Here is a 12,533-nt window from a genome sequence, read left to right as displayed (position 1 = left end):
AGCCGCTCCGCGGCATGTGGGATCTTCCCAGACCAGGGCTCGAACCCGTGTCCCCTGCATTGGCAGGCGGACTCTCAACCACTGCACCACCAGGGAAGCCCCCCACATAGGTCTTTTTAAGCAGATATATTGAGATGTAATTCATATATTAAAAATTCACTCATTTAAAGTGACAATTTAATAGTTTTTAGTATATTCAGAGCTGTGCCACAGTCACCACAATCAATCTTAGGACATTTCTTTCATGACAAGAGGAAGCACAGTGCCCATTAATAGTCACTCCTTTACTCTCAATGCTCATGCCCTCGGCAACCATTAATCTACTCTGTCTCTAAAGGTTTGTCAATTCTGGAAGTTTCATGTAATATATGGTCTTTTAACTGGCTTCTTTCACTTAGCGTAATATTGTCAAGGATCATCCATGTTGCAGCCATTTATCTGTATGCTATTTCTTTTTATTGCTAAATATCAATACTATTCCATTTTATGGTTATATAACATTGTATTTATCTATTTTGTTTCCACTTTTTGGCTGTTATGAATAATGCTGTTTAAATCATTCATATACCAGTTTTTGTATGAACATATGACTTTACTTCTTTTGAGTATAGGCCCAGGAGTTGGATTGCTGTGTCTGGTCATATGATGACTCTATGTTTAATATTTTGAGGAACTCCTAAACTCTTTCCAGTGCAGCTGCACCATTTTACATTCCCTTCAGCAGTGTATGAGTTATATTGGAAGATTCAGTATTGTTAATGTATCAGTTATCCTAATTTAATGTGTTAGTTCAATACAATCCCAACCAAAATTGCAGCAAGATTTTTGTAGATATTGACAGTCTGATTATAAGATTTATATGGAAAGATAGATAAATTAGAATAGTTACAACAATGTTGAAAAAGAATAAATTTGGAGGACTCACATTACATGATTTCAAGACTTACTCTGAAGCTATAAAAATCAAGAATATGTGACACTGACAAAAGGATGGACACATAGATAAGTGGAACAGAATAGAGAGCCAAGATACAGACTACGTAAATACAGCCAACTGATTTTTGACAAGTGTGTACAAAAATTCAATGGAGAAAGAATTGTCTTTTCGACAAATGGTGATGACAAATTTTGTCCCTATGCAAAAAAAATAAATAAATAAAAAGTAAAATCAACCCATATCTCACACTTTACACAAAATTAATCCAAAATAGATAGTAGCTCTAAAAGCAATGTGTAAAATTATAAAACTTCTACAGAAAGGAAAGTTAAAGACCTGTGGGACTTCATGGTTATCAGAGTTTTCAGACACAATAAACTAAAGTATAAATCTGAAAAGAAAATATTGATACATTGAATTTTATAAAAAATTTTTTAAAAGTTTTGACCTGTGAAAGACACAATTATGATAGTTTAAAGGCAAGCTACATACAGGGGAAAATATTAGCAAATATTTTGCAGAACTGCACTGATATTTTTCAGAACAATTTTATTGAGGTACAATTTAAATTCCATAGAATTCATCTAATGTAAAAGTAAAACTCAATGAATTTTTTCATACATTTATAGATCTGTGCAACCATGACCTTGACCCAGTTGCAGGATGATCTGTAACACACCAAATTCCTTTGAGCCCATTGCATTCAATCCCTGATCCCATCTTTGGTGCCAGGCAACCACTGATCTGTACTCTCTCTGTATATATTCACTGCTTCCATGCATTTTGCTCATATAAATGGAAAAATACAATATGTAGTCTTTTGTGTCTGGCTTCTATCAACTGCCATAATATTTTGGAAGACCATCTATCTTGTAAGTTGTATCTGTATAAATATTCCAATTATTTTTATTGCTAAATGATATTCCATTGTATGGATATAGTACATTATGTTTAACCATTCACCACTACTACTAGCTTTCAGTATACAAACCTTGCATTTCATTTGTTAAATTTATTCCTAGTATTTGATACTTCTGTAAACAAAAGTGTGGTTTTTTTAATTTTATTGAAGTATAGCTGATTTACAATGTTGTGTTAATTTCTGCTGTACAGCAAAGTGACTAAGTTATATATATATATTCTTTTTCACATTCTTTTCCATTCTGGTTTATCACAGGATATTGAATGTACCTCCCTGTGCCGTACAGCAGGATCTTGTTATTTATCCTTCCTATATATCTTGTATATACTAGTTTGAATCTGCTAGCCCCAAGCTCCAAATCCTTCCTTCCTCCACCCCGCTCCCCCTTGGGAACCACAAGTCTGTTCTCTGTGTCTGTGAGTCTGTTTCTGTTTCATAGATAGGTTCATTTGTTTTGTATTTTAGATTTCACATAAAGTGATATATGGTATTTGTGTTTCTCTTTCAGACTTACTTTGCTTAGTATGATAATCTCTAGGTTCATCCATGTTGCTACAAATGGCATTATTTCATTCTTTTTTATGGCTGAGTAATATTCCATTGTATATGTGTATACCACATCTTCTTTATCCATTCATCTGTCAATGGACAAATGTTTCCATGTCTTGACTATTATAAATAGTGTTGCTATGAACATAGGGGTTCACGTATCTTTTCAAATTATAGTTTTGTCTGGGTATATTCCCAGGAGTGGGATCTCTGGATCACATGGCAACTCTGTTTTTAGTTTTTTGAGGAGCCTCAATACTGATTTCCATAATGGCTGCACCAACTTACATTCCTTACAGTGTAAGAGGGTTCCCTTTTCTCCACACCCTCTCCAACATTTGTCATTTGTAGATTACAAAAGTGTTTTCTTAATTTCACTTCCAGGTTGTTAGTTGATAATATATAGAAATCTAACTGATTTTTTAATGTTCCATAATTAATGTTTAAATATATACCTTATATCCTATGACCTTCTAAACTTGTTTATTAATTATAATAGTTTTATCTTGGATTCTTTAGAATTTCCACATGGGAGAATTATGTCATCTGTAAATAAAATCAGTTTTACTACTTCCTTTTAACTTTGGATGCCAGTAATTTTTTTTTAACTTATTGCTTTTGCTAGAATCTTTGGTGCCATGTTGAATAGAAGTGGTGAAAGCAGATATCTTTAATTTGTCCCACGTATTGGCAGTAAAGCATTCAGTGTTTCACAGTTAATTGTGATGCTTCTGGTAGGTTTTTGTAGATGTCCTTTATCAAGCTGTGGAATTTCCCTTTTATTTCTAGGATATTGAGAACTTATATCATGAACAAATATTTTATTTTGTCAAAAATTTTTTTGAATTTATTGAAATTACCATGTGTTTTTCTTTCCTTTATTCTATTAACATAGTGTGTAACATGAATTAATTTTGAGGTGTTAAATCAATCTTGCATTTCTGAGGTAATCACCACTTACTCACATTGTATCATTCTTTTTATATGTGGATGATTCATTTTGATAATATTTTTTTAAGGATTTCTGTGCTTATGTTCTTAAGGAATATTGATCTCTCTCTTTTTTTTTTTACTTATGGTTTATTTGTCTGTCTTTTGTATTAGTGTAATGTTGACATCATAGAATGAGTAGGGATTATTTCATCTATTTTCTGAAGAAGTTCATGCAGATGATATAGTTTTTTAAACATTTGGTAAAATACATCAGTGAAGTCTTCAGGGTATGGAGTATCTTTTGCAGAAAATTTTATTATAAATACAATGTCTTTACTTAATGTAGATATACTCAGATTTATTATTGCTTTTTGAGTCAGTTTAGGTAATTTTTTGTGATTCTAGGAATTTGTCCATTCATCTGGGTTCTCTAATATGTTGGACATGAATTTGTTCTCAACATTCCCTTAATATTCTTTTAGTTACTACAGGGTAAGTAGCAGTGTTCTCTCATTCATTTCTAATTTTGGAGTTTTGGGTCTTCTGTTTTCTTTGTTAGTCTGTCTAATGGTTTGTCAATTTTGTTGATTTATTGTAAGAGCTATCTTTTGGTTTCACTGATTTTTCTATTGCTTTTCTGTTATCTTTTTTTTTTCTGATTTACACTACAATTTTTTTATTATCTCACATCTTGATTTAGATTTAGTTTGTTTTTCTTTTTCTATTTTTTTTAATGTGAAAGTTTTGATAATTGATTTGAGATCTTTCCTCCTTTCCAGTATAGTAGTCCTTAAAGCTACACATCTCCACCAAGCACTGTTTTAGCTACATCCAATTACCTTTGATATGATGATTTTGTTTACCTTTAATTCAAAATATTTTCTAATTCCCCCCTTTTTTCCTTTCACCTATATGTCATTTGAAATTGTGTGTTTAATTTCCAAATATGTGGCGCTAAGATTTCTTTATATGGTTAATATGTAATTTTATTTTTCTAAGATAATATAATTTGTATTATTTCAATCTTTTAAAATATATTAAGACTAGTTTTATGGCCCAGCATATAGTATATCTTGGAGAATGTTTTATGCATGCTTGAAAAATACATGTATTCTATAGTCATTGGGTAAAGTGTTCTTTCAATGTCAGTTAGGTCAAGTTGTTTGATATTGCTCAAGTCTTTTATATCTTTGCTGATTTTCTGTCCAGTTGTTCTAGCAATTATTGAGAGTGGTGTATTAAAATCCCCAAATATTATTGTTGAATTGTCTATTTAAGCATCATTTTGAAGGCATCTAAAATACATATATCACTTATTCTTTGCTTATCAACTGAATTACTACATGTATCTTTTTGAATTATAGCTTTCTCCAGGTATATGCCCAGGAATAGGATTAAAGGATTATTTTTAAAGTTTCTAAAGTTTCTAAATATTCCCATGTAATTTTATGTTTGTTCTTTTTTATTTTAAAATAATCACAAAATTACAAAATAGGTGGAGTTACAGTACAAAGAAAGAGGTTTGATTTCTTTTTGTATATGAACCATATTAGACTGAATTGCCACCTTGATGTCTCATCATCCCCAAATAGGGTTAGGGTTAGGGTTAGGATGTATTTCCTTTAAACAGAGACATTGTCTTAATATAATCTTCAAAATCAGAAAGTTAACATGATACATTATTATTATCTTATCCTCAGGCACCATTCAAGTTATGCCAGTTTCCCCAATAATGTGTTTTATAGCAGTCTCCAGTTCAGAGTCATGCTTTGCATAGAGCTCTCATGCCTCATTCCCATGTTGCATCTTGAAAATTTTCTTTCTTTGAGTTTCATGAGAGTGACATCTCTGAAAATTATAGGCCAATTATTTTGTAAATCATCCATCATTTCACGTATATTTGATGTTTCTTCAGGATATGTTTCTTTGGCAGGAATATCACAGAATGAAAGATTTTCTTCACAATATTTTTTTATGAATTATAGCATATTTTGTGAAATCATTTGTACTTGGACAAAAAGATTTCCCAGCGTGCTGCAAGCTATTATGAAGCCTTAATTGTAATCATCATTTATTTCTCTTTTGTAGTCATTAATTAGGCTTCCATTTTCTTATCAATAAAAATAGAGACTTCTGAGTCAACTACTAATTAGATATTTTCTTAAACTTTTTTGTTTCATGTCATGGATGTACTTATATATTAATCAATATTGGACTGTTACAGAATCAGTTAAATTTTTTATATTTTAAATACTATTTGAGTGAGGCCAATCATATAATATATGCAGTTATTTTTATTGTCATAGAAAATGTTTCAATTATTTCTTGTTGTTACATTACCTCATAAAATACCCTTATTTCTGGAAGTGCATCATCTCCTGGTGTTATCTGTGCTGGAGTTGATTTAATGAAGTGTCAAACATACATCTGAGCTTTTTGGTAGATTCATCTTAGAAAGTGTGGGAATGCTGAGCAACAATTCAGCAAAGAATTTCTGAGAGGCTGATATTCTCTGACCTACAGTGGGAATATTCCCAGACATGAAACATGCACAAAAGAAACCCACTGGCATTGTTTACACTTAAAAAGTCATTTTACTTGGCATATTTTCTGCATGATTTTATGTAATAAATATTTATCTTACTAAAAATTGACACCATGTAAACAAAGCTTTAGCGAGTTCATTTTATCCGTGTAAAAGTGAAATTTAGATAATTTTTCTAAACTATAAATTTACAAATCAAAATTTATAAAGTAGTTAGGAATAACCTCTGGTCTTAGAATTTAGATAATCCTAATTAATTTAGAAAACAAAATCTCCTACAAGTTCAAAATTGTTTTGTTTCTACAAAATTATGTATTAGCATATATAATATATATAATATATATATAGCACATATATACTTATTCACTCAGTAGAGTAAAGATGGAAATTTAAGGCAATAATTTATACATTCTCAGAGACTGTGTGTGTGTGTGTGCACACACATGTGCTTAGCCACATGTATGTGCAATTGAATGATGAGTTTGGAAAATATAATTATTTAGATCAATATTTTACATTTACTGAATTAATGTAATAAGTTTTAAGCTAACATATAATTTTTCCTCTAAAACCACAGACAGAGTTGTGCCTGTGACATGTTAAATATCCACAGGGAAACAAAATTAAGGCAGTAATTTTGATAAACTGTTCTTTCTACACAACATTCAGATAAATATTTCATTAAGAGATAGCCAGATTGTATACTATTAGAGATATTTTAAAATAATGTTAATCTTTGTTTACTCCAAAATAAAAACTTAGTCTTTTTTTTTTTTTTTCATTTGTTAAATGGGGAGATATAGTACCTATAAAAAATAATCTATTCACATTTAGCATATTCATTTTTATAAGAAAAATTATGCTGCCTTTGTTGGGTGTTTTGGTTTTCTCTGTCTGGTGGTTTAAGCTTTTTCAGATTACTGCCTAAGTATTTTACTTATAGATCACCTAGAGGCATATTAGTTACTTCACATTGCTGAGAAATAGCTTGCTTACCGAACAGTATTTAGCTAACACGTTTGCATTCATCTCCTGTCACATCTGTAATCCTTTGGTACTTATCCATTATGTTACCATTTTAGTAGTCAGCAATCTTTGACCACTTATTACTTTTAAAAACATTTTTGCTTTCTCCAGTGATAGTGTAATATCCTTGAGGGCAGAGTGAGAATCTGTCAACCTTTTATATCCAGAAGGCTCAGCCAGGTTAAAGATATGTGATATTGTGGTGTCCCTCCCTCAGGGGCAGCTACTATCTCCCATTTGTTAAAAAAAAAAAAAAAAAAGCATGTTCATTCACAGCATAAGTATACTATGAGTGATTTAACCTCAAAAGCTTTACTTCTTATATTGATTATCTAATATGAGAATCCTCAGATTTTTCTCAGCTTTATCTGAGTCATCCGTGTCTCCCAGACACGTTGACTGCTTAGCCCACCTCAGCCACTGCTATGGATCCCCTGTGTCCAGCACTGTTTCTCCAGAGGCCAATATCAGGGAACCCAGGGTCTCTCCTGCTACTGCTGCTTTCATGGAATGGTATCTGCTCAGACACCACCAAAGGGGCCAGGTGAGACAACCTGCAAGTTGAGGAAATAGCCAGGTGGCAAATTTTGACTAATAGGAGGTAGAAACAGAGAAAGTGGGCTAGTGGACTAAGATATCTTTTAAAGTAAGTTGCAAGGGCTTTCCATATTCTTATATTTGCATATGCTTTTAAAAAAATTGTATTATCAGCCCAGGCTCTGTCTGCAGACACAAATGATCTACCATTTTGACTAGCTATTGAATTATTAAGGTACATAAATATTTTAAAACACTAATTTTCATTCAGTATATTCATTCAAACAAGCAAATAATGATTGACCCATTATTCAAAAATCATTTGTCCCTGACTGAAAATATAACCCAATTATAAAGAAACAAATGTTCATTCCTAATTTATCAGGGGCACATAGATATGTGTTCTGCAAGCAACAGGAAGCCTTGGTTCTTGATTCAGAAAGAAATAATAGTTGCCATAGAAAAAAAAAATCATTATATATTTTTTTGATTCCCAGTGGGTTTTGAGAGAGGGTTTCTGCTTTATGACTACAGGTGTCTTACTTCTGTATTTGAGATGTGAGCCGTGGTAGTATTATTTAAATTTTAGCAGTTAATTTTTCTTGTAATCTTAGGAGGTAACCTCAATAAAATAATGAAAAGAGGCAGAATAACAAATAAAAGGCGCCAATTTAGTTGTCATTTTAAGACCTTTGTTGGTCCTACACATTTTTAAAATTTTCATCTTATATCATAGAAATTACATTAAAATATACCTCATAAATATATTTTTGCTGAAGAAGGCAAAATTATTTTTACCATTCAGTCTTTTACAATATCTTAATTTGTATTGGACTAATTTTTTCAATTCCTTATCAAGAACATCTTGATAAGCAAAGAAAATCTAACAAACTTTTTAGCAACTATGGTAACACATTTTTGAATACTAATAATTAATGAAGTTGACATAATATTAAAATTATTGAAATTAATTCATTTTGATTGTTAAGTGCTTTTTCAGTATTCTGGACTAAATATATCTTTCTATGTCAATTAGTTAGTTAAGGCCCTGAAAAGCTCACTGGCTTTAGGCAGTATTCTTATAGTGTCAAATAGATATAAATCATTGCCTGATCTTTATCATGGATAAAAGTTACTGAACAGAGAGTAAGCAGAATTTAATGTTTGGATTACAATTTGAAAAGCATTTGGTCAGTGTTTTGTCTTTGTTCTCTTTGAGGATTCTCATGAGTGATGAGAAAGTTCAAGTTCATACACTCTCGGGGGTTACAAGGAGCTTAATTCTAAATACCGTCATCTTTGTAAAGTAAAAATAAAATATTGTGCATATTAAATAAAACTAAAGGAAAATGTATCGAATTTCACTGCTTAATTGTTTTCCTGCTAAATCCATGACTTTATTAGTAGTTAATTCTGTATTAAACTGCTTAGCATGAAAGGTAAATAGAACACATTTTCATTTACTTTCATAGAATATTATAAGTTGACATGTTCTGAGAATGGGTTCCTGAAAATAAGACTTTGGGTGATAAAGCTTAACTATTACAGATGACTCCTATGACATCTGAAAGCATAAAGGCTGATAGCACTTGAAAATCTATAATGATTTACTGCAAGGGTTTGTTTTTTGTTTTTGTTTTTGTTTTTTGGTAGAAAATCTTTATAAATCTCATCGGCTTTTGAAAAGCAGTTAAATCCATTCTCTATATAAAAGCTTACATCTGCTCACCCCAACCTCCCACTCCATCCCTCCCCCAACCCCCTCCCCCTTGGCAACCCCAAGTCTGTTCTCTATGCTATGTCCATGAGTCTGTTTCTGTTTCATAGAGAGGTTCACGCCCTTGATTTATTATACTTAGCATTTCAGCTTTCCACTGAGACTCAAATTGCCTAAGAACCTTGTGGCTGTGGTCCTGAAAAGGGATCTGTTGGATCAGTTAAGGCTATGAGTTCTAGATTCCAAGAGACCAGAACTCTAGTTCTGGCAACTCAATTTACTATTTTATGACTGCTAGGGACTGAACTGTGCCCCCACAATTCAGGTATGAAGACCTAGTTCCCAATATGACTGTATTTGGGGAAAGAGTCTTTAGGAGGCAATTAAGTATAAATGAGACTATAAGGGTATAGCCTTAATCCGATAGGATTAGTATCCTTATCAGAAGAGGAATAGTGGGACTTCCCTGGCAGTCCAGTGGTTAAGACTCTGCACATCCTCTGCAGGGGGCATGAGTTCAAACCCTGGTCAGGGACTAATAAGATCCCACATGCCCTGCAGTGCAGCCAAAAAGAACAAAAAGAAGAGGAATAGAGACAAGAGCTCACTCAAGCAGTCTCTCTCTCTCACTGGTGTTTGAGGACACGAAGAGAAGGCATCCATCCACAAGCCAGGAAGAGAGCTCTCACCAGATATCAACCATTTTGGCACCTTGATTTCAGACTTCTAGCCTCCAAACCTGGGAGAAGATCATGCTTTGTTGTTTAAGCCACCCAATCTACGGTATTTTATGATGGCAGCCCAACTGACTAAGAGAATAACTTTGGGCAAATTACTTATCTCTCTGGTTTCAGAGTCCTCACCAGTTAAAAGGAGGAAAACAATAAAATCTCCCTCATGGAATTATTATTAGTGATTAAATGAGATGATACAGATAAGGGGCATAGTACAGTATCAGCACAGTTTGCACAGAAGAAATATTGTCTTGGTCCCCTCTCACACTCAGAATTGTACTTTAAATTTATCAGTGACAAGCTTATTTCAGGGTCTAGTTCATGCGTATATTTTTAATATTTTTTTCCCTTTCAGTGTCAGGGTGACTGGATCTTGATCCACATAGCCCACAGACACTGGCTGAAATCATTTCTTTAAAGGGGGTGACTATCCAGAACTAAGATGATGTCAAAGGCATTTCATTTCAAGGATTTCCTACTGTACTTATTCCTATTGTTGTTAACTCACCCATTGGATTAGACAATCTCACATAACAGCTTCTCCTTGAACCACAGTCAAGTTTGTTAAATAAATGTACACTGTGACATGGATAAGCTGCCCTCATGGGTAAGCCAACAGCAGCTTCTTCTTCTGCAAACCAGTTCCTTCTCCTTCCAGTGGACTCACCCACATGACTGAGGCCCCAGAATGTCTTGTGCAAGTACTTAATTGGTATGTCAAGTTTTGAAATGTAATGCACAAGACTGTGTATGTTTAATTGTTTTTGACCATCAATAACAGTGTACTGCCAGTATTCTTCTCAGATTCATAATAATGTTTTTAAATGCATAAAGCAATACACAGATTGGAAGGAAAGTGAATTTAGTTATTAAATTTTCATAAATATCATATACTTGCTTCTTCATTAAATAACAAGATCTAATTGAGTGTCTAATTACTACTGTAATGACCTAGTAATATTTCAAGATGCTTGCAACATGATTTGGAAATATCTGTGATTTTGACTGGTAAAAATCAACAGATACTGATAACACTGCAGTGATTTGTTGCCCACTTTCATAATTGAAGTGCTAAATTTACCTAGTGAAAAATAAACTATTTTTTAATACAACTTCACCCAGAACTTCAAATTAGTTGTGAATTCTGTCCATGGATTCTTTGGGCCCAAGGGTATGATCCATCGCATTAAAACAACCCGGCTCGGTTTCGTACAGCACTTAGGTGTCAGGCATATGCTCCAAATGGAGAATCAGCTCTCTAGTCGCAGATTCCCTAGAAGCAGAACTGTACTCTAATATTTCAGTCAGGCTTATGCAGTCTTCACAGTTTAGACACAACTTTCATTTATTCCCATTTCAACTCTCAAATAGTTAAATAAATCTAATGTAGATGGGGCTGTTCGGCTTCAGAGCCACTAGTTCTCTATTTTGCTGAACACACCTGATAAGAACACTTTCCTGTCTCTGAGGAGCGAGTCTATTTTCTCGAGTTGATTGATATCTTTATAGACAGACTCCCTTTGAAGTACTGCCTGCCCTATAGCCAGTACTTAAAAGCCGGAAATGAAGTCCAGCAGGAGCTATCCCAGTTTGTTTCTAGTAAAACTGTGCTAAGAGATAGAGCATCAAAAGTGAAAATGGGAACAAAGGACAAGGGGGAAGATGGTAGTCTGCTCTCTTTTATCTATTGATGGGAACGGCCATTGTGTATTGGAGGTCTGACTCTAAATATTTGAAAGTGTAACATTGAATACTTTCCAAATTCAGTACTTAAAGTTCTACCTTTTACCTTTAGAACTATGTTCTTATTAGTCTTCCCTCCACTTGGAAGTAAATTAGTAGAGTTCCCAGAGTCTGAACTAAAACTTAACTTGGTCTTTGTTTTTCCATTAAAAATGTGTGACTGAAAAATTTGCTTAGTATTTCTGGGCTTCTGTTGTTCATGCACAACTGAAGGATGGAGATGGGAGAGCATCAGATTCCTTGCTAGCTCTGAGGCTCCAGATGTATTACCAACTGACTTGACTGCCTCCTAAGAACAGAAGGAAGACTTAAGACTCTTGAACAATGGAAAGCACTGAGGATGTTATAGACTCTATAAGGAGAAAGGTCTGAAATAATAGATGACAAACGTGAAAATGAGGTAGACTAAATACGTTTTGAAATGTGTAATTGTTAGGCTTGAGTGAAAACCTGTAGTCTTTAGACAGAGAGGAAATACTTGCATATCAGTCAGGTCAGGACTATGGTTGGTTTTCCTTCTTATAAGCAATTCCCATGTTCTCCTTATCATTATACCCACCCTTAGGTTTCCCTGTCCTAGATTTTCCCTGTCCTAGCTCCTTGAGGAAGGTAACTATGTCTTATTCATTTTTGCTTCCCTAACCTTACACATCATCTGGCATATTGTAGGAATTCAGATAAATATTTGTTGGATTAAACTGATGAACTGTACTTTGATCTCTTAATATGTAAATGCAATGTACTAGGTGCTACAAATTATTAATTCCAATTCTTAAAAATGCTTAATATTCCTTCTGTTTCATTTTGGCATTCCTTTTAAAAATGTGCGTGATTTAATAACAAGTATAAAACACCACCAGGTAATAAAAATGTACTAAAAAAGTAATGGA

The sequence above is a fragment of the Eschrichtius robustus genome, chromosome 7 (assembly GCF_028021215.1).
Source record: "Eschrichtius robustus isolate mEscRob2 chromosome 7, mEscRob2.pri, whole genome shotgun sequence".
Classification (NCBI taxonomy): domain Eukaryota; kingdom Metazoa; phylum Chordata; class Mammalia; order Artiodactyla; family Eschrichtiidae; genus Eschrichtius; species Eschrichtius robustus.
This window is presented reverse-complemented; position numbering follows the sequence as displayed.